This window comes from Aulostomus chinensis, chromosome 4, assembly GCF_037954235.1.
Source record: "Aulostomus chinensis isolate RoL2024-O1b breed Wild chromosome 4, RoL_Achi_v1.0, whole genome shotgun sequence".
Taxonomy (NCBI): domain Eukaryota; kingdom Metazoa; phylum Chordata; class Actinopteri; order Syngnathiformes; family Aulostomidae; genus Aulostomus; species Aulostomus chinensis.
In genome coordinates, this window is record NC_141323.1 from 30219420 (window position 1) to 30244705 (window position 25286).

General features: G+C 43.3%; 10 non-coding genes and 1 pseudogene across 10 annotated transcripts; all 11 read right to left on the bottom strand.

Moving 5' to 3' along the window:
• Positions 1-4908: 4908 nt before the first annotated feature.
• Positions 4909-5027, bottom strand: LOC147266257 (5S ribosomal RNA). The gene has a single exon (XR_015115419.1). It is a non-coding gene; the product is annotated as a 5S ribosomal RNA (ribosomal RNA).
• A 728-nt stretch (positions 5028-5755) lies between these two features.
• LOC147266258 (5S ribosomal RNA) lies at positions 5756-5874 on the bottom strand. The gene has a single exon (XR_015114044.1). It is a non-coding gene; the product is annotated as a 5S ribosomal RNA (ribosomal RNA).
• Positions 5875-6183: 309 nt separating this feature from the next.
• On the bottom strand, positions 6184-6302 carry LOC147266259 (5S ribosomal RNA). The gene has a single exon (XR_015115024.1). It is a non-coding gene; the product is annotated as a 5S ribosomal RNA (ribosomal RNA).
• A 309-nt stretch (positions 6303-6611) lies between these two features.
• LOC147266260 (5S ribosomal RNA) lies at positions 6612-6730 on the bottom strand. The gene has a single exon (XR_015114386.1). It is a non-coding gene; the product is annotated as a 5S ribosomal RNA (ribosomal RNA).
• A 309-nt stretch (positions 6731-7039) lies between these two features.
• On the bottom strand, positions 7040-7158 carry LOC147266261 (5S ribosomal RNA). Its single transcript, XR_015115330.1, has one exon. It is a non-coding gene; the product is annotated as a 5S ribosomal RNA (ribosomal RNA).
• Positions 7159-7886: 728 nt separating this feature from the next.
• LOC147266262 (5S ribosomal RNA) lies at positions 7887-8005 on the bottom strand. The gene has a single exon (XR_015114045.1). It is a non-coding gene; the product is annotated as a 5S ribosomal RNA (ribosomal RNA).
• A 309-nt stretch (positions 8006-8314) lies between these two features.
• On the bottom strand, positions 8315-8433 carry LOC147266263 (5S ribosomal RNA). The gene has a single exon (XR_015115025.1). It is a non-coding gene; the product is annotated as a 5S ribosomal RNA (ribosomal RNA).
• A 309-nt stretch (positions 8434-8742) lies between these two features.
• Positions 8743-8861, bottom strand: LOC147266264 (5S ribosomal RNA). The gene has a single exon (XR_015114387.1). It is a non-coding gene; the product is annotated as a 5S ribosomal RNA (ribosomal RNA).
• A 309-nt stretch (positions 8862-9170) lies between these two features.
• Positions 9171-9289, bottom strand: LOC147266265 (5S ribosomal RNA). The gene has a single exon (XR_015115331.1). It is a non-coding gene; the product is annotated as a 5S ribosomal RNA (ribosomal RNA).
• A 727-nt stretch (positions 9290-10016) lies between these two features.
• On the bottom strand, positions 10017-10125 carry LOC147266266 (5S ribosomal RNA; annotated as a pseudogene).
• Positions 10126-24468: 14343 nt separating this feature from the next.
• trnar-acg (transfer RNA arginine (anticodon ACG)) lies at positions 24469-24541 on the bottom strand. Its single transcript has one exon. It is a non-coding gene; the product is annotated as a tRNA-Arg (tRNA).
• Between the last annotated feature and the right edge of the window lie 745 nt (positions 24542-25286).

Below are 25286 nucleotides of genomic sequence, written 5' to 3' on the forward strand. Positions count from 1 at the left end.
CCCGTACTCAGCCAGGTAGCCCGCCATTGTGTCCTCCCAGGGGTACTGCCTGTTCGAATCGAGAAAATTTCTAACTAATTTGGCCCTGAGTGCATCTTTTTTTGCACTGATGTCAATTAGTCCTAATCCCCCCTCCCTTTTATTCGCAATTATCACCCGATGAGCGATCGAATTTCCCTTTCCCCTCCAAAGGAAGGAGGAGATCGCTTCATTGAGCGAATTTAGTGCCCACTGCGGTAGCTCACAGGCCCCCAAAACATGATTAATTTTTGACAGTATTAAGGCATTGATGACAATTACCTTTCCTCTCAGGCTTAAACCCCTACTTCTCCATAAATTAAGTGTATTTTCTACCTTTTTTACAAGTTCTCTCCACCCTAAGTCCCTGGCTTCCCCTTCATTTTTACCAATGTATACACCCAGTATTTTCCTGTATTCTTTAGTGCTAAAACCCCAATTATTTTTTAAACTATTTTTACCGAATTCCATCATTTCTGACTTATTTCTGTTAACCTTAGCTCCTGATGCTTTTTCATATCTTTCTAGATGTTTTATAATATAATTTAAATTTTCTTCATTTTTAAACATTATATTGATATCATCCGCAAATTGTGCTATTTTAACGACTTTGTCTCTATATGTTTTTATACCTATAATATTCTTATCATTCATTATACTTAAAGCTAGTGGCTCAGCAACAATACTGTATAAAAGAGCTGAAAGCGGGCATCCTTGCCTTACCGATCTTTTTAATTTGATCTTTTCTGTTAGTTGTCCATTTATCTTTATTTGACTGTATGCGTTATCGTATAATAATTTAATCCATCTAATAAAGCCTTCACCGTATCCAAATCTTTTTAAAGTTTTATATAAGAAAAGATGTTCTACTCTGTCGAATGCTTTCTCCAAATCAATTCCGAGCAGATACCCCCCCTGTGCTGCCATTGTCCTGACGGTATCCTTTATTGTAAGGATCGTATCTATGATGTCTCTATCTGGTATGCCGTATGCCTGTGTATTACCAATAATGGTTCCTATTGTAAGTTTAAGCCTGTTTGCCAGTGTTTTGGTCAGTATCTTGTAATCTGTATTGAGTAAACTTATTGGTCTATAGTTTGTTATATCCTGTTTTGAACCTTTATTTTTGTAGATAAGTGAAATTATTCCTGCAGTGAATGTATTGGATGTTCTCTGTTCCCATTCCATTGAGTGGTACAATGACAGCAACAGGGGAGCTATCTGCTCTTTGAAACAAATATAAAATTCTGCTGTTAAACCATCTACCCCTGGACTTTTGTTTTTATTTAAGCTATCTATTGCCGTCTTTATCTCATTAATAGTAATTTGTGCATCAGACCATTCCTTATCCTCCACTGAAATACTAGTTTGGATATTTGATAACAACTTGTCTACCTCTTCGCTATTGCTATATCCATTATCAAATAATTCTTTATAAAACTCTGTAGTTACTCTTAGTATATTTTCTTGATCGTCATATTCTTTTCCAGTTATATCGTTGATTTTTTCTATTATAGTTTTGTTTTGTTTTTGCTTTTCGAGCCCCAAAAAATATGCGGTGCATTTTTCTCCTTCTACTAAATTTTTAACTCTGCTTCTTATCATTGCACCTCTGCATTTTATTTTTTCTATGTTTCCTAGTTTTGCTTTATATAATTCATAGTTTTCTGTGTTTCTGTTAGGTTCTTTATCAAATAATGCTATTTCATGATTGATTAATTTTCTTAGTCGATTTTCCTCCAGCTCCTCTCTCCACTTTTTCTCTTTACTATAATTTATACTACTTCTTTTAATTCTTTGCTTTAGAATTTCCCACTTTTCTATAAAATTATTTTCTATTTTCATTTCAATTTTTGCATAATCAAGCAGTTTTGTGATTTTTTTAACGTAAGTTGAATCTGCCAGGAGGCTGGAGTTGAGGCACCAGGTACCTCCCCCCCTGAAACCTCCTGCAGCACCCAAGTAACACTCAATTGTTGCGTGATCACTCCATGCGTTATAATTATATTGTATTTTATTGATCTGTTTTGTTGCTTCAGGGGCCGCTAGACATAAATCTATTCTGGCTTGTTTCATTTTTCCCTGCACAACCTGTCTTCTGGAGTACTCTTTCTTGAATGGGTTGTGAATTCTCCATACATCTGTCAAATTGTGAATATTCATTAAATTATATAGCTCAGTTCTGCTTGTGTCATTCTTGTATACATTGTTAATTGATATATCATCCTTAGTTAATGCGATATTGAAATCGCCTATTATTATGGTTCTATGATCTATCCATCTGCTTATACTATTTAGAAACATTTTCCTTTCCTTTTCACAGTTACTGGCATATATGTTAACAATTCTGTATGTTCTATTGTTTATGCAAACATCTATAATAAGTATTCTACCTTTCTTGTCATGATATATTAACTTGCTATTGGTACTTATAGTCTTTTTTACTAAAATAGCTACGCCACAAGATTTACTTGTGCCGTTGCTAAAAAAGACATCTCCTTCCCACATTTTGCTTGCTGCCGCCACGCTATCCCCTTCCCACCTTGTCTCCTGTAAGCAGAGAATGTCACACTTGCTTTTAAGTAAAATGGCGGTCATCCTGCCATAAGTGCGGAGTCCATTGACATTAAGGGAGTGCAGCAGAAACATGGTCAGACCAAAAAAACCTTTAAACAGCCAATTTTCCCTCAAGATTTTTTACCTCTCCCTCCTTCTTTCTTCTGTTTTTTCTTCATCGCAGCATCTTTTATTGAGGTGTGCTTTTTCCGAATATTTTTGATTGTGGCAAAGTCCATTTCCGAGTCACTGTTTGATCTACTCTGAGGAGGGAAGGTGGAGGGCACATTTAAGGTAGGTACCCTGGTGGATGTGGCTGCCGCCGGCTGCAATTCTCCTGGGGTGTCCCCTACCTCCATTGATTCCAGGAGTTGAGAAGGCTCCGGCTCCTTTTCGGACCCGTTTCCTCCTCCATCCTTTCCTCTCTGCTGTGGGCCTGAGTCAGTGCTCATGTCATTCAGACTTGAACCAAGCCTTGTGCCTGGGCTCTGCACCACTGTAGGAGGGCTCTGGGTTCTCTGAGGGGCGTAACCCTCACCGGCAGCCTGCTTGGCGGCGCCACTACCCACCTCGTCATCTTCCTCCTCATCCTCCGTTCCTCCCTCACTTAAACCTTCCATCTCACTGTACAGCTCCTCAGATCCAGATTCCACCACAATATCCTCATCACTATAATTACAATTACATTCATCAATTTTGTTCCAACACACCTCACATTTCTGTATCTTATTAGGTTTCCTGTTGCACTCCCTTGCATAATGCCCCTGGACACCACACTTATGGCAGGAGAACTCAGGACAGTCCCTTAGGATGTGCCCCGGCTGGAGGCACATCCTACACACCCTAGCCTGCCTGTCATGTATGACCCTGAAATATTCCGGTCCCATTGCTGTGTCAAACCGTGCTGAATAAGGCAGAGATTGGACTTTATCTGTAAACTTTACTTTGAGAAACCGCGTCCCATCAGCAATTTGCGTACCCGGCCACATCCTCCTCCTTATAGTTGATGCAGCTGAGACTCCCCACCCTTCTAGCTTTTGTAAAATTTCCTCATCTCTGATGTAAGCTGGTAAGCTTAAAAAGGAAACCATGAGTTCATCATTACACAGATCTTTGACATGCACTGTGTTGTCCCCAATTTTGAAACCATCTAGGATTCTCTCTTTCCCTTTGATGTGTGACATGGTAATTTCATATTTCTGCGGCCCTGTCGCCCTACAGGCTATTAAACCTCCACACAGTGCTCTTATGCATCTCATTAATTCGAGAACTGGGACTTCATCCTGCCCAGTTACCTCGACACTGACCGTCAGTTCTCTGTCATACTTGTGGTCGCCACCCGCAGATTTCGCCGCTCCATGTCGCTGCTGCAGCTGCCTTTCCCCACCAGACGCCGCATCTCTTTCCGCCGCCAATTCTCTCTCACTCTCCGTCGCCTCTCCAGTAGCTCCTCGCTGCCCAGGTCTTCTCGGAACCACGTCTTCAGCTCTGTTCTTCAGGCCACCAGCTCTCGTTGCCTGTGGACCGGCTCCAGCGCTCATCTCCTCTGAATCAGCCGCTGCTCGCCGTCTTTCCCCCGCTGTCGCTGCGGAAGCCGCTCTCGCATTTCCCTCCGGCAGTTTTCCTTCCGACTTCTTCATGTTTCGTTTCTGATTGTTTCTTTTAACAAGCAACCATTTTTCATTTTCTTCACCTGTTTGTGCGTTTATGTCAAGTCCGTTTTCCATGCTCGTAATCTGAAATCCGTTTGCAGAGTTCAAATCCATTTGGTCCGTCCGAAAGTTTTCCATTAGGAAAAAAAAAAACTCAAATTGACCTCCCCCGATCAGTATAAAAACTGTCGGGGGGAAAAAATGTTCACTCTAAAAACGAACCAAAAATGCACGGAAAATAAGGAAGAACAATGAAAAAGGCTGAAAAAAACGAAAGAAATGGGAAAAGCGGAGTCCGCGACCTCCGTGTGTCGTGCTGTCAGCGTACCGTCTGATTGGCGCATGCGTGTTCAGAGTGGTATGGCCGTAAGCCCTTGACTCTGACACACATGGGCTCTATATCCAATTCACACAATTTACAACCTCAGAAAAAAAGTGATGCGCAACAGCCTCAGGGTCTTTTAACACGCCAAATACATGTCCTGTCAATACAAAGAAAAGAATGTTGATGTCATCGAGAGAAAAGTACTGCATCTGCAATCTGTCTACTTCAAATTACACACTGCATGACATTCCATTCGAAAGCTGTGGAGGGCACTTCAAGAAAAGGTGTGTGAGGGAAGCTCGCTCATGCTGGTCCCCAAAGACTCAAAGCTGCCCTTTCCTCACAATGAAACAAAAAAGCTTACAGCACCTGGTATTCCCAGGCGGTCTCCCATCCAAGTACTAACCAGGCCCGACACTGCTTAGCTTCCGAGATCAGACGAGATCGGGCGTGTTCAGAGTGGTATGGCCGTAAGCCCTTGACTCTGACACACATGGGCTCTATATCCATTTCACTCACTTTACAACCTCAGAAAAAAAGTGAAGCGCAACAGCGTCAGGGTCTTTTCACACGCCAAATAGGTGTACTGTCAATAAAAGAAAAGAATGTTGATGTCATCTAGAGAAAAGTACTGCATCTGCCATCTGTCTACTTCAAATTAACCACTGCATGACATTCCATTCCAAAGCTGTGGAGGGCGCTTCAAGAAAAGGTGTGTGAGGGAAGCTCGCTCATGCTGGTCCCCAAACACTCAAAGCTGCCCTTTCCTCACAATGAAACCAAAAAGCTTACAGCAACTGGTATTTCCAGGCGGTCTCCCATCCAAGTACTATCCAGGCCCGACCCTGCTTAGTTTCCGCGATCAGACAAGTTCAGAATGGTATGGCCGTAAGCCCCTGACTCTGACACACATGGGCTCTATATCCATTTCACTCACTTTACAACCTCAGAAAAAAAGTGATGCGCAACAGCCTCAGGGTCTTTTCACACGTCAAATAGGTGTCCTGTCAATACAAAGAAAAGAATGTTGATGTCATCGAGAGAAAAGTACTGCATCTGCCATCTGTCTTCTTCAAATTAACCACTGCATGAAATTCCATTCCAAAGCTGCAGAGGGCGCTTCAAGAAAAGGTGTGTGAGGGAAGCTCGCTCATACTGGTCCCCAAAGACTCAAAGCGGCCCTTTCCTCACAATGAAACAAAAAAGCTTACAGCACCTGGTATTCCCAGGCGGTCTTCCATCCAAGTACTAACCAGGCCCGACCCTGCTAAGCTTCCGAGATCAGACGAGATCGGGCGTGTTCAGAGTGGTATGGCCGTAAGCCCTTGACTCTCAGACACATGGGCTCCATATCCATTTCACTCACTTTACAACCTCAAAAAAAATGTGATGTGCAACAGCCTCACGGTCTTTTTACACACCAAATAGTTGTCCTGTCAATACAAAGAAAAGAATGTTGATGTCATCTAGAAAAAGTACTGCATCTGCAATCTGTCTACTTCAAATTACACACTGCATGACATTCCATTCGAAAGCTGTGGAGGGCGCTTCAAGAAAAGTTGTGTGAGGGAAGCTCGCTCATGCTGGTCCCCAAACACTCAAAGCTGCCCATTCCTCACAATGAAACAAAAAAGCTTACAGCACCTGGTATTCCCAGGCCGTCTCCCATCCAAGTACTAACCAGGCCCGACCCTGCTTAGCTTCCGAGATCAGAAGAGATCGGGCGTGTTCAGAGTGGTATGGCCGTGAGCCCTTGACTCTGACACACATGGGCTCTATATCCATTTCACACACTTTACAACCTCAGAAAAAAAGTGATGCGCAACAGCCTCAGGGTCTTTTCACACGCCAAATACGTGTCCTGTCAATAAAAGAAAAGAATGTTGATGTCATCGAGAGAAAAGTACTGCATCTGCCATCTGTCTTCTTCAAATTAACCACTGCATGACATTCCATTCCAAAGCTGCGGAGGGCGCTTCAAGAAAAGGTGTGTGAGGGAAGCTCGCTCATGCTGGTCCCCAAAGACTCAAAGCTGCCCTTTCCTCACAAAGAAATAAAAAAGCTTACAGCACCTGGTATTCCCAGGCGGTCTTACATCCAAGTACTAACCAGGCCCGACCCTGCTTAGCTTCCGAGATCAGACGAGATCGGGCGTGTTCAGAGTGGTATGGCCGTAAGCCCTTGACTCTGACACACATGGGCTCTATATCCATTTCACACAATTTACAACCTCAGAAAAAAAGTGATGCGCAACAGCCTCAGGGTCTTTTCACACGCCAAATCGGTGTCCTGTCAATAAAAGAAAAGAATGTTGATGTCATCGAGAGAAAAGTACTGCATCTGCCATCTGTCTTATTCAAATTAACCACTGCATGACATTCCATTCCAAAGCTGCGGAGGGCGCTTCAAGAAAAGGTGTGTGAGGGAAGCTCGCTCATGCTGGTCCCCAAAGACTCAAAGCGGCCCTTTCCTCACAAAGAAACAAAAAAGCTTACAGCATCTGGTATTCCCAGGCGGTCTTCCATCAAAGTACTAACCAGGCCCGACCCTGCTAAGCTTCCGAGATCAGACGAGATCGGGCGTGTTCAGAGTGGTATGGCCGTAAGCCCTTGACTCTCAGACACATGGGCTCCATATCCATTTCACTCACTTTACAACCTCAGAAAAAAAGTGAAGCGCAACAGCGTCAGGGTCTTTTCACACGCCAAATAGGTGTACTGTCAATAAAAGAAAAGAATGTTGATGTCATCTAGAGAAAAGTACTGCATCTGCCATCTGTCTACTTCAAATTAACCACTGCATGACATTCCATTCCAAAGCTGTGGAGGGCGCTTCAAGAAAAGGTGTGTGAGGGAAGCTCGCTCATGCTGGTCCCCAAACACTCAAAGCTGCCCTTTCCTCACAATGAAACCAAAAAGCTTACAGCAACTGGTATTTCCAGGCGGTCTCCCATCCAAGTACTATCCAGGCCCGACCCTGCTTAGTTTCCGCGATCAGACAAGTTCAGAATGGTATGGCCGTAAGCCCCTGACTCTGACACACATGGGCTCTATATCCATTTCACTCACTTTACAACCTCAGAAAAAAAGTGATGCGCAACAGCCTCAGGGTCTTTTCACACGTCAAATAGGTGTCCTGTCAATACAAAGAAAAGAATGTTGATGTCATCGAGAGAAAAGTACTGCATCTGCCATCTGTCTTCTTCAAATTAACCACTGCATGAAATTCCATTCCAAAGCTGCAGAGGGCGCTTCAAGAAAAGGTGTGTGAGGGAAGCTCGCTCATACTGGTCCCCAAAGACTCAAAGCGGCCCTTTCCTCACAATGAAACAAAAAAGCTTACAGCACCTGGTATTCCCAGGCGGTCTTCCATCCAAGTACTAACCAGGCCCGACCCTGCTAAGCTTCCGAGATCAGACGAGATCGGGCGTGTTCAGAGTGGTATGGCCGTAAGCCCTTGACTCTCAGACACATGGGCTCCATATCCATTTCACTCACTTTACAACCTCAAAAAAAATGTGATGTGCAACAGCCTCACGGTCTTTTTACACACCAAATAGTTGTCCTGTCAATACAAAGAAAAGAATGTTGATGTCATCTAGAAAAAGTACTGCATCTGCAATCTGTCTACTTCAAATTACACACTGCATGACATTCCATTCGAAAGCTGTGGAGGGCGCTTCAAGAAAAGTTGTGTGAGGGAAGCTCGCTCATGCTGGTCCCCAAACACTCAAAGCTGCCCATTCCTCACAATGAAACAAAAAAGCTTACAGCACCTGGTATTCCCAGGCCGTCTCCCATCCAAGTACTAACCAGGCCCGACCCTGCTTAGCTTCCGAGATCAGAAGAGATCGGGCGTGTTCAGAGTGGTATGGCCGTGAGCCCTTGACTCTGACACACATGGGCTCTATATCCATTTCACACACTTTACAACCTCAGAAAAAAAGTGATGCGCAACAGCCTCAGGGTCTTTTCACACGCCAAATACGTGTCCTGTCAATAAAAGAAAAGAATGTTGATGTCATCGAGAGAAAAGTACTGCATCTGCCATCTGTCTTCTTCAAATTAACCACTGCATGACATTCCATTCCAAAGCTGCGGAGGGCGCTTCAAGAAAAGGTGTGTGAGGGAAGCTCGCTCATGCTGGTCCCCAAAGACTCAAAGCTGCCCTTTCCTCACAAAGAAATAAAAAAGCTTACAGCACCTGGTATTCCCAGGCGGTCTTACATCCAAGTACTAACCAGGCCCGACCCTGCTTAGCTTCCGAGATCAGACGAGATCGGGCGTGTTCAGAGTGGTATGGCCGTAAGCCCTTGACTCTGACACACATGGGCTCTATATCCATTTCACACAATTTACAACCTCAGAAAAAAAGTGATGCGCAACAGCCTCAGGGTCTTTTCACACGCCAAATCGGTGTCCTGTCAATAAAAGAAAAGAATGTTGATGTCATCGAGAGAAAAGTACTGCATCTGCCATCTGTCTTATTCAAATTAACCACTGCATGACATTCCATTCCAAAGCTGCGGAGGGCGCTTCAAGAAAAGGTGTGTGAGGGAAGCTCGCTCATGCTGGTCCCCAAAGACTCAAAGCGGCCCTTTCCTCACAAAGAAACAAAAAAGCTTACAGCATCTGGTATTCCCAGGCGGTCTTCCATCAAAGTACTAACCAGGCCCGACCCTGCTAAGCTTCCGAGATCAGACGAGATCGGGCGTGTTCAGAGTGGTATGGCCGTAAGCCCTTGACTCTCAGACACATGGGCTCCATATCCATTTCACTCACTTTACAACCTCAAAAAAAATGTGATGTGCAACAGCCTCACGGTCTTTTTACACACCAAATCGGTGTCCTGTCAATAAAAGAAAAGAATGTTGATGTCATCGAGACAAAAGTACTGCATCTGCCATCTGTCTACTTCAAATTAACCACTGCATGACATTCCATTCCAAAGCTGTGGAGGGCGCTTCAAGAAAAGGTGTGTGAGGGAAGCTCGCTCATGCTGGTCCCCAAACACTCAAAGCGGCCCTTTCCTCACAATGAAACCAAAAAGCTTACAGCAACTGGTATTTCCAGGCGGTCTCCCATCCAAGTACTATCCAGGCCCGAACCTGCTTAGTTTCCGCGATCAGACGAGTTCAGAATGGTATGGCCGTAAGCCCCTGACTCTGACACACATGGGCTCTATATCCATTTCACACACTTTACAACCTCAGAAAAAAAGTGATGCGCAACAGCCTCACGGTCTTTTCACACGCCAAATACGTGTCCTGTCAATAAAAGAAAAGAATGTTGATGTCATCGAGAGAAAAGTACTGCATCTGCCATCTGTCTTATTCAAATTAACCACTGCATGACGTTCCATTCCAAAGCTGCGGAGGGCGCTTCAAGAAAAGGTGTGTGAGGGAAGCTCGCTCATGCTGGTCCCCAAAGACTCAAAGCGGCCCTTTCCTCACAAAGAAACAAAAAAGCTTACAGCATCTGGTATTCCCAGGCGGTCTTCCATCCAAGTACTAACCAGTCCCGACCCTGCTTAGCTTCCGAGATCCGGCGTGTTCAGAGTGGTAAGGCCGTAAGCCCTTGACTCTGACATACATGGGCTCTATATCCATTTCACTCACTTTACAACCTCAGAAAAAACGTGATGCGCAACAGCCTCAGGGACTTTTCACACGCCAAATAGGTGTCCTGTCAATATAAAGAAAAGAATGTTGATGTCATCTAGAGAAAAGTACTGCATCTGCCATCTGTCTTCTTCAAATTACACGCTGCATGACATTCAATTTCAAAGCTGCGGAAAGGCGCTTCAAGAAGAAGTGCGTGAGGGAAGCTCGCTCATGCTGGTCCCCAAAGACTCAAAGCTGCCCTTTCCTCAAGCTGAAGTTAAAAGAATTGCAAATTAATCCTTCACAGGTACTTGTTCACAGAGATGGATGAAATAAAAATTGAATATATTCTAGTATTATAAAAATACAATGAACAAAATTATTAACAATGAGTAAGAGCATTTTCAAAACAAAACAAACAGTGTCTTTCTTGGTTCTGAACTTTCGTTTCACTGAAAATAAAAATCTTTTTTAGTTGGATAGTTTCACATAAAATACCCTCAAGTCATCCTTTACACCTCAATTGTAAGGAAAAAAAGTTTCCTCTACAAAAGATAACCCTTTTGTTTTTTTAAAATATACATCATATTTAATCCCTTTCAGAATCCTTAAGTTACCTTCTAAACCGGTATTCTTTAATTTACAACAACTAAAACTCAATATTTTACCTGTGGGCACACACACATTCATATGAAACACCTTAAATTTAATTTTTACCTGTTTCAGGCCTGTTTATTGAAGCTCGTGTGCGGTCGGGGCTTCACAACTGTAATGGCCGCTTCACTCGCAGCTGAGCACACAATAAAAGCAAGTGCATGTGTATGTTAGTCCTCAAAAATCCAGGGTTTTATTAGAAGGGGGAGAACGGGAATGGAGGATGAGAGTCTGAATGGTAATGGCAATGGCGGTGGAAGTCACAATCCAAACACTCACACGCAATGGCGGGACAGCGAAAGTCACGAAGAAGAAAACACAGCAGGACAAGGCACAGCAGAACAGCAGAGCCATCGGATGGAAACCCGTCTCTCTCTCTCCAATGTCCGTCTCCTTCAAGCATATTATCTTAATTTAGCCACAATTATCAAACATTATCTCGTGTCGAATTCGCATTACCTTTACTTTCGCTCCAAACATATTACAACGCTAAAGCTACGATCTGCAGGCACATTAGCACGGAATGCTATCCCTAGCTAGCACGTCGCTAACCATGTACACATCCAGTCTCTTTTCACTATAACAGTTAGATAAAGCGCAAATACAGGCATAAATATTCACCTCTCGAAGGTCACACAGAAGTTTATATCAGGACCACCAGTCGTCGACCTCCAAAATAAACTTAAATGCTCTCCACACAAACGATGCCTCCCCTCTTAACTCTCTGATCATTGCCTCTGTTTCTCTCCCCATGCGCGCTAACTACTCACCTCACAAACCTGCGCCACTAGTCCCACCCCTTACACAGTAACTTTCCTCTCATTGGCTTTTGCGGTCTTAATACACCCAAAGATAAGACAGGAATGAAATGATTGACAGGTAACAATTGAGGTTACATATAAACACGGCTTCTTCCCCTCTCCTTATTCTCAGATCACTGATCTTTTACAGACTCAGAGAACTTAAAGACCTTTATATGAATTTATTTTTTAACTGTAAATAGTTTTACTTTTTAAATGTTACATATTATATTTATGCTTTTAACCTGCTCACATTATAACCAATTTTAAAGATCATGAACTCTATTTATTTTTGAACTTTTTAACACATCTCTTTCTGCTTTTTATGCGATGTAATTTATTTGATTTTTGTACAGGGCTACGTGTTGTATGATAACAAGAGTGTATATTGTTTACAATGTGTTACAGTCAATGGGTGGCACGGTGGTACCGTTGTTAACAGTGTCGCCTCAAAGCAAGTTCAAGTCCTGGCTCGAGCACAGGTTCTTTCTGTGTGGTGTGTGCATGTTCTCTCCGTGCCTGCGTGGGTATTCTGTCTGCAATGGACTGGCTACCTGTCCAGGGTGAAACCTGCCTCTCACCTGAAAGCCACTGGGAAAGGCTCCAGCCTCCCCCTGCAACCCTTAACAGAAATAAGCTGGGATGCATGGAAGTATAGAAAGCGGATACAATGAAGCGCATACAAATTTTTCGAATGCATGAAAAAGTCTCACCTTTTGTTTTTTTCATATTGGTTAGTTTGGAAGCATGGAATTTCTGACAAAGCCTAAGTTTGTATTGTTTATTCACTGATTTTTCTGACAATTTACAAACAAAGCTTTCAAAACTGAGAGGACAAGCAGTGGTGTTTAAGATCAACACCCAACATGGGGCTTGAACCAACAACCCTGAGACTAAGAGTCTCATGCTCGACTGACTGAGCTAATCAGGTTACGTCAGTGTAAGTCCCATAGCATGAAGCGGTCAGAGTGAGAGACTCACAGTCCTGTGAGTGATCACCCACCCATCTATCCATCCATCCATCCATCCATCCATCTATCCGTCCATCCATCCATCCATCCATCCATTTTTCCGCTTATCCTGTTAAGTGTCACAGGGTGGGGCTGGAGCCTATCCCAGAGGGGACATTACCTTGGACAGGTCAGTGGTCCATCGCAGTCCACCGCAGCCAACAAATATTGACAGACAACCATTCACACTCACAGCCATACCTACGGTCAATTTAGAGTTGCATTTCCATTTGCATGTCTTTGGACTGTGGAAGGAAGCTGGAGTACCTGGAGAGAACCAGCACAGGGAAAACATGCAGACACTCTCAGGATTTATTCCAATGAAGCGCCTAAAAAAGGAGTGTTGGAACTCACTCAGATGAATGAGACATTATAAGCCATCAAATATATACATGTAGATATAGTGTTGGAGATCCAAAAAAACAGGGAGAAAAGAGAAGAGAAGAAGAAGAAGAAAAAAACAGCTTCTTTGACCAGATAACATAGTTGTCTATTTCAATGTTTGAGGTCTGAAAAAATAACTGATTAACTGTGAAATGTGATGGACAGGCAAGTACTTACTAGGATCAGGGCAGCTGGAAGATAGGCTCCTGCATCTGTAGGCAATATCAGAGACAAAGAAAAATCAACACAAATGAGCAGGCACTTGAACGATGCTAAAACCACTCTTTTTTAAACAAATACAACCACAGCTCCTGATCTATGGCCTTAAGTACACTGTAATCATGCCATCAGACAGACTCATGCCAGAGCAGTAGCCTAGCACAAGATGGAGGAACGTAATTGCATGTAAACACAGTCAGTGTGCACTCATCTTAATATGAACCGACTTAACTGTTGTGTGACACGTATATTGTGTGTACTGTAAAATGGTTCAGACTATCAGAAAGCTTCATGAATTCACAGGCAAAATACAGATGTCGCACACATTAATTTGTGGAGGCTCGAGATGTAAAAAGTAAAGTCAACTCTCTGTGTTTTTTGGACTAATTTGCAAGCATTTTCAACATTTTGGCTAGCTGCTAAATCTGGCTAGCATGATGTGCACCGAGTGTAATTATCAATGCAAATGTGGCAGGATGAGAGGTCCCATCCTAGCAGTGAGACTGGTTGGTGATGCCTGACTTGGCTTGTACCATCATTAGCCAACCAGTGTGAGGCGCTGCTCTATAAATAGGGGCAGCATCTACCTGGTCAATCTCTTGCTCTTGGGGTCCGCGGTCCTCCCACTTCCTGGTCACCTCGCTTCCGCCTCTGATCGCCTCACGTCTGCCTTCTCGCCACCGTCTGTGCTGGTATGTAGCAGTAGCTCCCTGTAGCTCGTGTTGCATGCTGATCATGCACGTTTTTCATATTCACGTGTTTAATTGTAGGCGTCCGGCTTTTGGGACACGGTCCCTTAATCGCCGCTAGTGGGGAAACACCCCCCCCCCCCCCCCCCCGCCGATCTGACGTGCAGAGGCTGTTTGCCACAGCATACTAGCTGTGAAACCCTTTGCTCTGCATGCGTGCGATCTACACCTGATTGGCACAGCTGGTGAGCCGTGACACTGAGGAAGAACTAGCTGCTGCTTTGCTACCGGGCGCTGTCTTGCCAGACTATCCTGCTTTGCCAGATGCTCCTGCTTTGCTCTGGCTGCTGTTTGCTACAGACTACCCTGCTTTGCTCTGGCTGCTGTTTTGCTACAGACTACCCTGCTTTGCTCTGGCTGCTGTTTTGCTACAGACTACCCTGCTTTGCTCTGGCTGCTGTTTTGCTACAGACTACCCTGCTTTGCTCTGGCTGTTTGGCTACAGACTACCCTGCTTTGCTCTGGCTGTTTGGCTACAGACTACCCTGCTTTGCTCTGGCTGCTGTTTTGCTACAGACTACCCAGCTTTGTTACAGGCTCCTGCTCTATTAGCCTGCTCTGCTACTAGCCTGTTCTGCGACCTACTGGCCATCTACACATGTTTTGCTTGTTTGTTTGTTCACTGTTTACTGTGTTCACTGGAGTGCTCTGCTTCTGTGTTAATGAATTGGAATCCGCTGTGTGTTGAACTGGAGGTTGTTGCAGTAATTCACCTTGTTTAACCAGGGTCTGCCAGATCCTGATGTCCACCGTGTGGCGCCACTGAACTGTACTTCATGGTGCTCTGAAGGTTTGGATCTGCATTGTTTCCCATTCCTCCGCTTGGGCTTCAGGGTGTAGCAAGCTGCTGGACGGCTATCCGTTAGCTCCCTGGTCTAGCAATGGAGAAATGAACTCGTTTCTGGTTATTTTGGGTTGTATTATTTTTCCTTGCTAATTTGTTTTTAATAATTAAATCTTGTTTCTCGAATTAATTTTTAAATTGTGGTTTGAGTTTGGTTCTGGTTTGTGTTTTTTTTTTTTAGTTTTGGTGTTAAATTATAATTCTTGTCATTTCGTTTCAGGTACTGGGAGCTCACGGTCCTGGCGTCGCTTTTCCTCTGGTGTGCTGTGCACCCCTGTTTTGCTTTAATCATGTGTTTTTAAATGTGATGTCCCAATTGATCAGGGTGTCTTCTGCCTTGGGATCCCTCACCCCCACTGGTAAGCTCCAGACTTGTTTAGATTCATTCTTGTTCTCTTTTTAATCTGCTGGCCTGTTTACAATAAAATATTTTTGTCATGGAACCACGTCTCCTGCCAATTAGTAAATGAACCTGTGAGTGCCTTTTGGTCTGTACGTTAACTATTTCCTTGGGCGAAATTCCCAAGGTGGCGTTGTCCGGCTTTGGTCACTATTATATTTTAATAAGTGCACCCCCCACTCGTGTGTCGCCACACAAACTGGAAACTTCACTTAGCCTCCACTGGCCTACAGACTTTGCGCCAGTGTCTACAATAAATGCAATCGCTACTCACCAAATGACTGTGATTGAGATGGATGATAACCAAGGCTCTGGCCTCACGTGCAGATCAGGAGATTCTCCTTGCGTCCATCAGGCAAAGATACTGCATGATACTGTTTTATTTACAGTGAAGTACTGTATTTTAGCATTACAGCATAGTTCTGTTAAACAGTCATGGGGTGTAATTTAACAGATTCCGATTAGAATTAACAGCAAAGTACTGTATTTTTATAAACAGGGTGATACTGTTGAAATCTTGTAGTACACTGCAAGCAATTGCTGTAAATGTACAAGTCCCACCGCTTTCATAAAATTACTCACTGGATTCAGGACGACCCCTGCTACTCGGCTGCGGTGGGCGGGAGGAGGCTCAGGCCCAAACAACGCTGACTGCAGCTTTAATTTAATCCGAGGTTGATGTAATACTCTGAGAAATCAGTGGTATTTATTTCATGATTTTCATAGGAATAAGTTAAGAATAAAATGCCAGTTCATGGTTAAGCTAAAATTTACATTAGTATTATGAAGAAGATATTAAAATATTTGTTTAAAATTTAACTTTCAAAAAAACATCATTTCATGGGGTGTGAATGTCTTTCAAAAATGTTAAAGTAATTCTATTACGTTAGGTTACGTGCGTGAGTTCATGACCTTTAGTGTTTACACTTCCGGGAGAAACGAGCGCGAGGAAGGAGCATCGTGTGAATGGCGTAACGTTATCGGAGTTTGGAGACTGTGTGTTGTCGGAGAGGAGTTTTTATCGGTAACGGACTGTGAACTGTAATTGACCGACGTGATCGGAGTGCGTGAGTCGGATTCTCCGCCACCGATTGTGTTTTGAGCACCAGGCAAGTCCAGTTACAGAAGCTAGCGGGAGCTAGGCTAACGCTGTCCACGCTGAATGGAGACGCCGCTGCACGGACGGGACAGGAGCTTCGGATAGTCGCCTCGGGAGAGAGTCGTTAATGGAGGACGCGTCACTGCTGCCGAAGGAGTCGGAGGATGTGCCGCTGCTGCCGAATCACGGAGGTCTGTTGCTGCGGGCTGCTGCGAGCGGGACGGTTGCTGCCACAACGAGCGAGGGATTCATCGGCTGCGGTCCGGTATTGTTGACTTCACCGACACACGGGGGGATCTGGTAAAGGTTTCCATCATGAGCTCCAATTAAAGCGGGCCAACGAAAGTAAACATGAGTGCACTCGAAATAAAATTAGACAGTTGAAAAAAAGACAAACAATATACCCCGGGGTTCTTTTTATTTTCTATAGTCTTGTTTATTCAAGGTTTGAATGTGTTTTTCTGCAAGCTTTTAATACATTTTCTAAACTGAAATCTTGTGTTGGTTTCATTGAATTTGTGTGTTGTTACTGAAGCTTTTCAGCAGAGTTTAAAGGTCAAGTGTACTCCCCATAGCCTCCATTTGAATATTTAAGAGTGAGAATCATACATTGCCCTAGATTGATATTAATTATTCCAGATGGGACTTTTACCATACAAGATATTTGAAATGAGTTAGTGTTCCCTGTAAGCCTAAGGTGGGTTTTAATATTGGAGCCGGTGGTAAAAGGGTTACATTTAGAAATCTAAACCCCTGCTACCATGAGCACACATGGAAATAAAGACTCAACGTACCGCTCGGTCTACTTCAGCTAGCACACTGAACAATACTGTTGTTTACTTGCTAGCTGATAAGTGAGCAGCTGATGTTTGCAATAACATTGAAATAAACTAAAAATAGAGTCAATAACTCAAATCCTATCACCACCAAAGGAGCCACGTCTTTAACACTTCAATCTCATAGCGACTCCTCAGGATTTCTTCTTCTCTCCATTGCATTTTGTAGGAGGCTCCTGCCGGTCCACACTGCCTTCCCCCTAACAGATTCAGCTACTGAGACTAAAGTTCGTTAGTAAGCTCAATGCATAAAAGTGACGTAATATTTGTTGAAAACTAAATAGGCGTGAAGCTGTAACCTCACATGAACACTTGAAGTCTAGATTTCAGCTGCATGTGAAGAAATCAGCATAAAATCCTTGTGTTGGTGTTTAAACCTGGACTACCAGAACCAGGCTAAGAGGTGTTTGTCTGTTAGCTGTGAAGCAAACTGAAACATGAAGGCTTTGAGGGTTTGTTCTCAACACAAAGAAAGATTCAATGCTCAAACTGCCAACTCTGTAAAAACAAAACATTTTTACAAATCTCAGTTTATTTCTTCATGAAGATCTTAATGAGGCAATCAGCACCAGAGCACTAAAGTTAAAATTAGTAACACCGTCACAAACGATGGATTTATTTGACCCAATGTAGTTTTCCTGATCAAATATAGTTTTCATCAAAATATATATTTTTTTATAATTATTTCCCAATATGCAACGTCACATAAATAAAAAATGGAGGACCCTATAAAATGACCTGACGTCAGTGTTCAAGGGTGAAGTCATTTTTGGAATGAAGAAGAGTTCATCCAGCTTTTTTTGCCTCGTGTCTCTGAACCAGTTCATTTGTTGTGTCCACGCTGTTCTGTGTTTAACATGTTTTATGTAACATGAATAACATATTAATATACAAATATATACATGACATAAATTATATATAGACACAGATAAACATCAATAACCAGTGAGAGAAGTCATGTGGTTCTCCGACCTCTCTAAGCTGCATCGCAGTGCTGGAGGAGTGCTGACATCATCATTTATGGTTCCTTGCTGGATGAAGGCCTAAACTATGGAGTGAAATCTACTGCCTTGAACTCACTCTTCATTTCTGCTCAGGCTTTTCCTGCCAGCAAGGCAGTGGCAAGAAAAGCAGTCAGCTGATGTCCACAGCTCAACATGAGAAGGACACATTTCTTTTGAAGAAAAAACATTTCAAGGAGTTTTTCCTGCCAATACAGGACAACACCCACTCACAAACCAGTGCTGGACAAGTTCCTTCAAAGCTGTAATGCCTTATTTCTTACTTGTTACTGTCATTTTAAAATAATTGGTTCCATTACGATTGTGTCTGCCAGCACTTGGTGACTGTACAGGAGGTCTGGGGACCGCAGGGCCACAACAAGCCCATTTCCTCAACTCTCCATTGAGTACAGAGGTCCCCAAGTATGGACCAGTGAGGATAAATGTGATAGTGTAGAAGTCCTTTTGTTCTTCAACTGGTCCAACTTGATGGTGAGTCTCCTTTTATCAAGGATTACTGAATGCTTGTGTTATTTATGGCATTGTTAACACTTTATAAACCCTTCATTCAGAGCTGTAAAGAACCTTTAACCTCATATCCCAGACATCAAAGTGGGCCACTAACCGGTGAGATGAAGCTATGCTATGCTGCTACATTCTGAAGAGGTAAAGTAGCAGGTTCTGAGAGTGATGGCTAACCTGGATGTGTTCATCTCCTACTTTAATATCAGCGTCGCAACTTGGAGCTCTGACCACCTCCAGCTTTTTGTTCCTGTTTCTGCTTCAGTCAACAGGGAACTCAAACCTGCAATAGAATCATCAACAACAATGGAATAGAAAACAGAGGAAGACAAAATATCATAAACTTACAAAGCTGAGAAATGTTCATGAAGAATAAATGCACACATTATGATTGAGGCCAGAAAGTAAAACTCCACACCAAATGTATTTTGACATGTAGGGATAATGAACTTGAATGTGTTGAAATAGCAGATGAATGAATCCACTATCACAAGATGGCGTCACAGATCTCACCATCAAGTTGGACCAGTTGAAGAACAAACAGACTTCTCCACGATCACATTTATCCTCACTGGTCCGTACTTGGGGACCTCTGTACTAAATGGAGAGTTGAGGAAATGGGCTTGTTGTGGCCCTGCGGTCCCCAGACCTCCTGTACAGTCACCAAGCGCTGGCAGACACAATCGTAATGGAACCAATTATTTTAAAATGACAGTAACAAGTAAGAAATAAGGCATTACAGCTTTGAAGGAACTTGTCCAGCACTGGTTTGTGAGTGGGTGTTGTCCTGTATTGGCAGGAAAAACTCCTTGAAATGTCATGCAAGTTTTTTCTTAAAAAGAATTGTGTAAAACATTCATTAACATCCAGGCCCAAAGACAAGAGAGGGCAACGCTCCAGGAGTCTTTGATCTCTGAATGCTGAGCATTGATCTCCTGCTTCAGTCTTTGATCTCTGACTGATCCGAAACTAATCAAAGGATCACATCAGCATATTGGTCCAGTCTACAGATGGTGATTTTACCAAGTGCACTACAGCAGTCCTTGTTGCTGTCTGCTGTTGTGTCACAGCAAAGTAAGGAAACAGCCTGACGGTCCTCAGGAGGAAATTCAACAACCTCCAAAGATGGAGGTGAATCTAGACCTTCTCATGTTTACTGTCCTTGATGAACTTGACAAACACACCACATGTCACACACTCTACAGTTTCAATCTGTTGAGAACATGAAACGTGTGGCCCCAGTGACCCTGCATGAAATTTTTGTCCAATTCAAATTTTGATTCATGACCCAGAACCACTCAAAACCCCTGAAAAATAAAGGTTTGGGTGCATTAAAGACATAAATAATAACATCATCATGTTTCAAGGGGGCTGCAGGATGGTGCAGTGGTTAGCACTGTGGCCTCACAGCAAGAAAGTTCTGGGTTCGAGTACCGGCTCGGGCGCAGTATCTTCTTGTGTAGAGTCTGCAAGTTCTCCCCGTGCCTGTGTGGGTTCTCTCTGGTATTCCGGCTTCCTCCCACAGTCTAAAGACGTGCAATTTGGGGAAAAGGCTGATTGGATTCTCTAAATTGACTGTAGGTATGAATGTGAGTGTGAATGGTTGTTTGTCCCTGTATGTTGTCCCTGTGATGGACTGGTGACTGGTCCAGGGTGAACGCTGCCTTTTGCCCGTAGACACTGGGATAGGCTCCAGCTCCCCCCGAGACCCTGAACAGGAATAAGTGGAAGAAGATGAATGAATGTTTCAAGGTTTTCTTCCCTCAAATCTGAAGGTCAAGCTGCATTATTTGCAGTGCTCATTAGCAGGGGAATTAGCTCAAATGGTAGAGTGCTAGCTTAGCATGTGAGAGGTAGAGGAATCCATGCCCTCATTCTCCAGAATACTTCAGCTTGTTCTGTTGATCAGAGGAGCTGCTGTGTGATGAATGCTGATGTTTGTCCACTGCTGTGATAAAGTGTCACCCTGTTACTGATACTGACCATTTCAGCTAATTCCCCTGCTAATGAGCACAGCAGATAATGCAGCTTGACCTTCATGCATGGTTGGATGAGCGTCACCAGGTGAAGCTTCTCTGGTTGACCAACATGTGGAATCTCTTTCAATACTCCAGTGGTGGTTTAAGTGATGAAAATATGGATTAGTCACTGGAAGTGTGTGTGTGTGTTTAAAAAGGCAAAAAAAACTTTTTTCAGCAATAGAACTTTAATACAAACACAAAATGAAAAGCAGAAAATGCCAGAATCCAAAATATGGATTTACAGAGGAAGCGTGCTGGGCCCAGAACCCAGAGGTTGATGGATCAAAACCATCCTCTACTAAAAGAAGGGAATAAAATAAACTTGGTTGTTTTGAAATGTGAATCTGTTAAAGAGGGGTGGAAATGGTGAGGTAGTCATTGTCCCTTTTGTTTTATTACAGAGACCTCATTGTTACTTAAATAATTTGAATTCTTTACTTGAAGATTCACGCTTTTTCGCTCAAAATGTATAAAACTTCTTGCATGTTGGTGCCCCATCACACACAACAGGTGCACTTGTACTCTTTTCACCTCTGACCCACAAACATTCATAGTCTTCCAGTGAACGTCCAATTATCTTCTGAAATCAGTGATGAATCTTTACCTGCTGAGACTCATTGTCGATGACTGTGACTAGCATGTGCTAGCAGAATACAGCACTCCTTCTTCATTGTCTGTCTTTGTCTCTGACCAGCTCTCCTGCTCTCTTTCCTCCTACCAGTCAAAGCAGACATCTTCGCCTACTGATCTTGGATCTGCTGCCTGTTCCTGCCTAGTAAAAGAAGGAACCAGCACCTGGTTCTACAGGCTGAATTAACTCCAGGACGTTGGCCAGCCGTGTCAGTTGAAACCTTATTTGTCCAAATAGAGAAAAAATTTGATCTGATTGTTAATGAAAGATGTCATCATGGCTTTGAAACTGTGGTTGGGGACAAGCCAACATGAGCACATTCATGGAAGAATAGCAATAAAAACAGGAAGTGTTAGTTAGCAAGTACTCACCAGTCTTTCACTATCATACATGAGTCTAGTGGAACAAAATGGCTGCTGCTGACTGTGCTGCCTGGTGGTGGATCACTCTTCACCATCCTCACAGGCCTTGATGGAACCAAAAAGGCGACTTCCTGGAGAAGATCTTCCAGGGGGTCCAGGTTAAAGCGGTGCCCCAGCTGGCACCAGGCACTGACCCAGGTCCTGCATGTGAGATACTGTCAGTTCTGTTCTGCCCTGCTCACAACCACAGGCTGGTGTTGAGGCCTGCAGCAACCAGGGCCCCAGTCACCAAGTGTATAAAGGCTGGTCATTGTGGCAGTGGGAGGAGTCAAAATGAAGACAGACCAATGTGAGCAGGACTTGACTGCAAAAGTAAGAAGAACTTGACCATGTTTCCTACAGTACCCAGGAGGCTTGGTAGTTGTTGAAGGAAGCTCCAAAAGCAAAGAGCAGTCAGCAGGATATAAAAAGAAAAGATCCAGACAATAAAACTACAAGTAGAAACAAGATGAAATACTAAAAGCTTTGGAAAGATACTCCAAGGTTTTATATACATTATTATATACACTACTATTCTCCATGACTCCTAAAGAGGGAAAGGAAAAATTAGAATGTGGATCAGATCAGCTGATTTCAGTGTTAAGTCCATCCCTCCATCCACTTTCTATTCTTATCCTTTAAGGGTCACGGGGGGGGGGGGGGGGGGGGCATCTGTCTCATGCAACCTAAACTAAAACTTCAGTCAGATCAAATTCAGATTAAAGCAAGAGTTTCCAGATCAAAGTCAGAATTCCTGATGATGTCATCAGGGCTTTGACAGTACCTAGAATTCTGTCTTTGATCTCAGGAGGACATGAAAGAAACACAATTGAGGAAAGTATAAGAGAGCACATTCAGCTTCATTAGAAACACTTGAACTGTTGAACAGTAGAATTTGTTTGAAACAGTTTACAACACTGAGTGACAGGATTGAAGAGGGAAGATTTTTCTACTTAACATTTAATTCTAACTTAAAACTGGGGATGAACATTCTCAGTAGTTCATATACTAATATACAGAGTAAGTCATGTCATTCCCTTTTGGAAAAAAAAACAAGAGAAAAAACATGTGAAGCTCCTCCCCCCAGCTCCAGATGGTACAGACAGATATGAGAGTGACAAGGAAGCAAAGAAGTGTTGTGCTCCTCTCCAGTGCTCTTGTGTTGTTGTGTTCTTCTCAGCTCCATCATGAAGACGTGCTGGCAGTGGGCGCTGGTGGAAGTTTGCAGCTCTCACTGGAAAGTCCTGAGGCTCCTCCCATTCTGAAGCAGGCAGTTGCTCCTAGCCAGCCGACACTTTCCCTCTCTTGTGTAGGAGTGAAGAACAAAATCAAAATAAAGAATCATCACTCTTTCATTGGGGGAAATTTTTTCTCATTCTAAAAATTCAACAGCTTCTATCATTTCTTTTACAGAATATGTCAGTGATATACTCGGATTTTCTGTTGTGCTGTCAAATTAACTTTTATCGATGCTTCACACTTCAGGTGTGAAAGTTTTTCAGTGGGAAAGACATGAGGATGAGGACGAGGCTGATTGATACTCTAAACTGACTCTAGGTGTGACTGTGAGTGTGAATGGTTGTCTGTCTTTATGTGTTGGCCCTGCAATGGACTGGCGACCCCTCCAGGGTGAACCCACTTCATGCTGAAAGCTGGGGAGACAGGTCCCCCCACCCCACAACCCTTAACAGGATAAGTGGAAGAAAATGAATGGATGGATGGATGAATGGATGGATGGATGGATGGATGGATGGATGGATGGATGGATGGGCTACAGTTCAGTCACTGTGTCTCTTGTTCCCACAGTGATTTGATGCATCCTACCAACACAGCAGGACTCACCAGGAGACAATGGATTGTCAGTCATTTTTCACTGACAGCGCTGGAGCCGGAGCCCACAAGGTCACAACTGGCATTGGTGGACTCCAGGATATGTTTGGACCTACAGAAATGCACAACCTGTTAATGACAACACTTTCATATATTTAGCCCTGCTCACAGATCTCTGATACAATTTTCAAGTCATACAACAGGTTCAATGTTGACCCTTCGACCACCGTTACACTGAAGCAGAGTTCAATGGCAGTGTTGCATATGTTGGGAGGAGCCTGTGGCTCTCGGTTCAGAGGATGATTTGAAGAATTCGTTGTTGCTGAACTGTTTATGCTTCAATTTCTGGACGTTCACTGGTGGAATGTTTGTGGGTCAGAGGTGAAAAGAGTACAACTGCACTTTTTTGTGTGATGGGGCACCAACATGCAAGAAGTTGTCAAACATTTCCAGCAAAACAGCATGAAAATTCAAGTTAAGAATTAAAATTATTTAATTCAGCGTTTAACTACCAGGCCTCTGGAATAAAACACAAGGAACAACTGACTACCTCACCATTGACTTCACACTGATAACCAGGAGGTAACGTGGTAGTCAGAGCAGCGATGCTCAGGTCTGTGGACTGAACAATGTCCTCTCATTCACACACACACCACTCTTTCATTGGGGCTCCTTTCTCCTTGTTCTGACACAGAAATTCAACAGCTTCTGTCATTTAGTTTACAGGAAATGTTGATGACACTCTGGGATTTCTTGTTCTCCTGCTGTCACTGTCAAGTGCCAGCTTAACATGTGAGAGGTAGCAGGATCCATGCATGTGTTCATGTTTACAGCAGACAAGGAGGAAACCTTGGAGGATTTCAGGGACTTTTAGCAGTGGTTCTCACTTCATCTTCTCAGTATAAAGTTTAAAGCGAGCTGGCCAGGAGTTGAACCTAGAATCTTCTGATCCGTAGTCAGACGCGTTATCCATTGCGCCACCAGCCCTGTGAAGGAACTGCTATGTTCATGTGTGCTTGGTTTTACAGAAAATCCCAACAACGTGGTGGCATTTTCAGGGGACACAATGGTGCAGTGGTCAGCACTGTGGCCTCACAGAGAGAAGGTTCAGCTCTCCTCTGTATTTGGTTGCGAGGAACCTGAATCAGTCCTCAGTGGAGCGGTGCTGCTGAGGCTGAGTGAGGCTTGAGTGAGGGACTGAGCAGGAGCAAACAGGTTCAAGCAGGTTCAGGCAAACTCCACTCAGTCCACCAACATCAAAGCAGAGGAACTGAGTTCATCTAACAAAATGGATTCATATCATCTCCACTTGGAATGCTCTGGAACTACAAGTACACTTAAAATGGCCGACTTAAGACAACAGAAGGAACTTTGAAGTAGATTTGATTTATTTAAGTCAGTGACAGTCATTTTTTTCAAGAATTTAGTTCAGGTAACTTCATTGTTTTACTAAGATGAGCTTTAATGTTATAACATTGAAATAAGATCTTCATGTATTGATGGATCCATCACAAATATGAGCCTTCCCAGTCTGTCAGGTGGTAGAATTCAGTCAGCACCAATAACAGGAGAGTCAGAGTTTAGAAACCAAAGACAGACATTAAAGTCTCACATTAAAGTGTTATATCTTTGAAAATATACTGCAATACATGAAATATTATATTTCCATGGATGGAAACCTCGTTCTTATATTCTTTAATATACTGCAATAGTAATGGACCCTCTATGACCC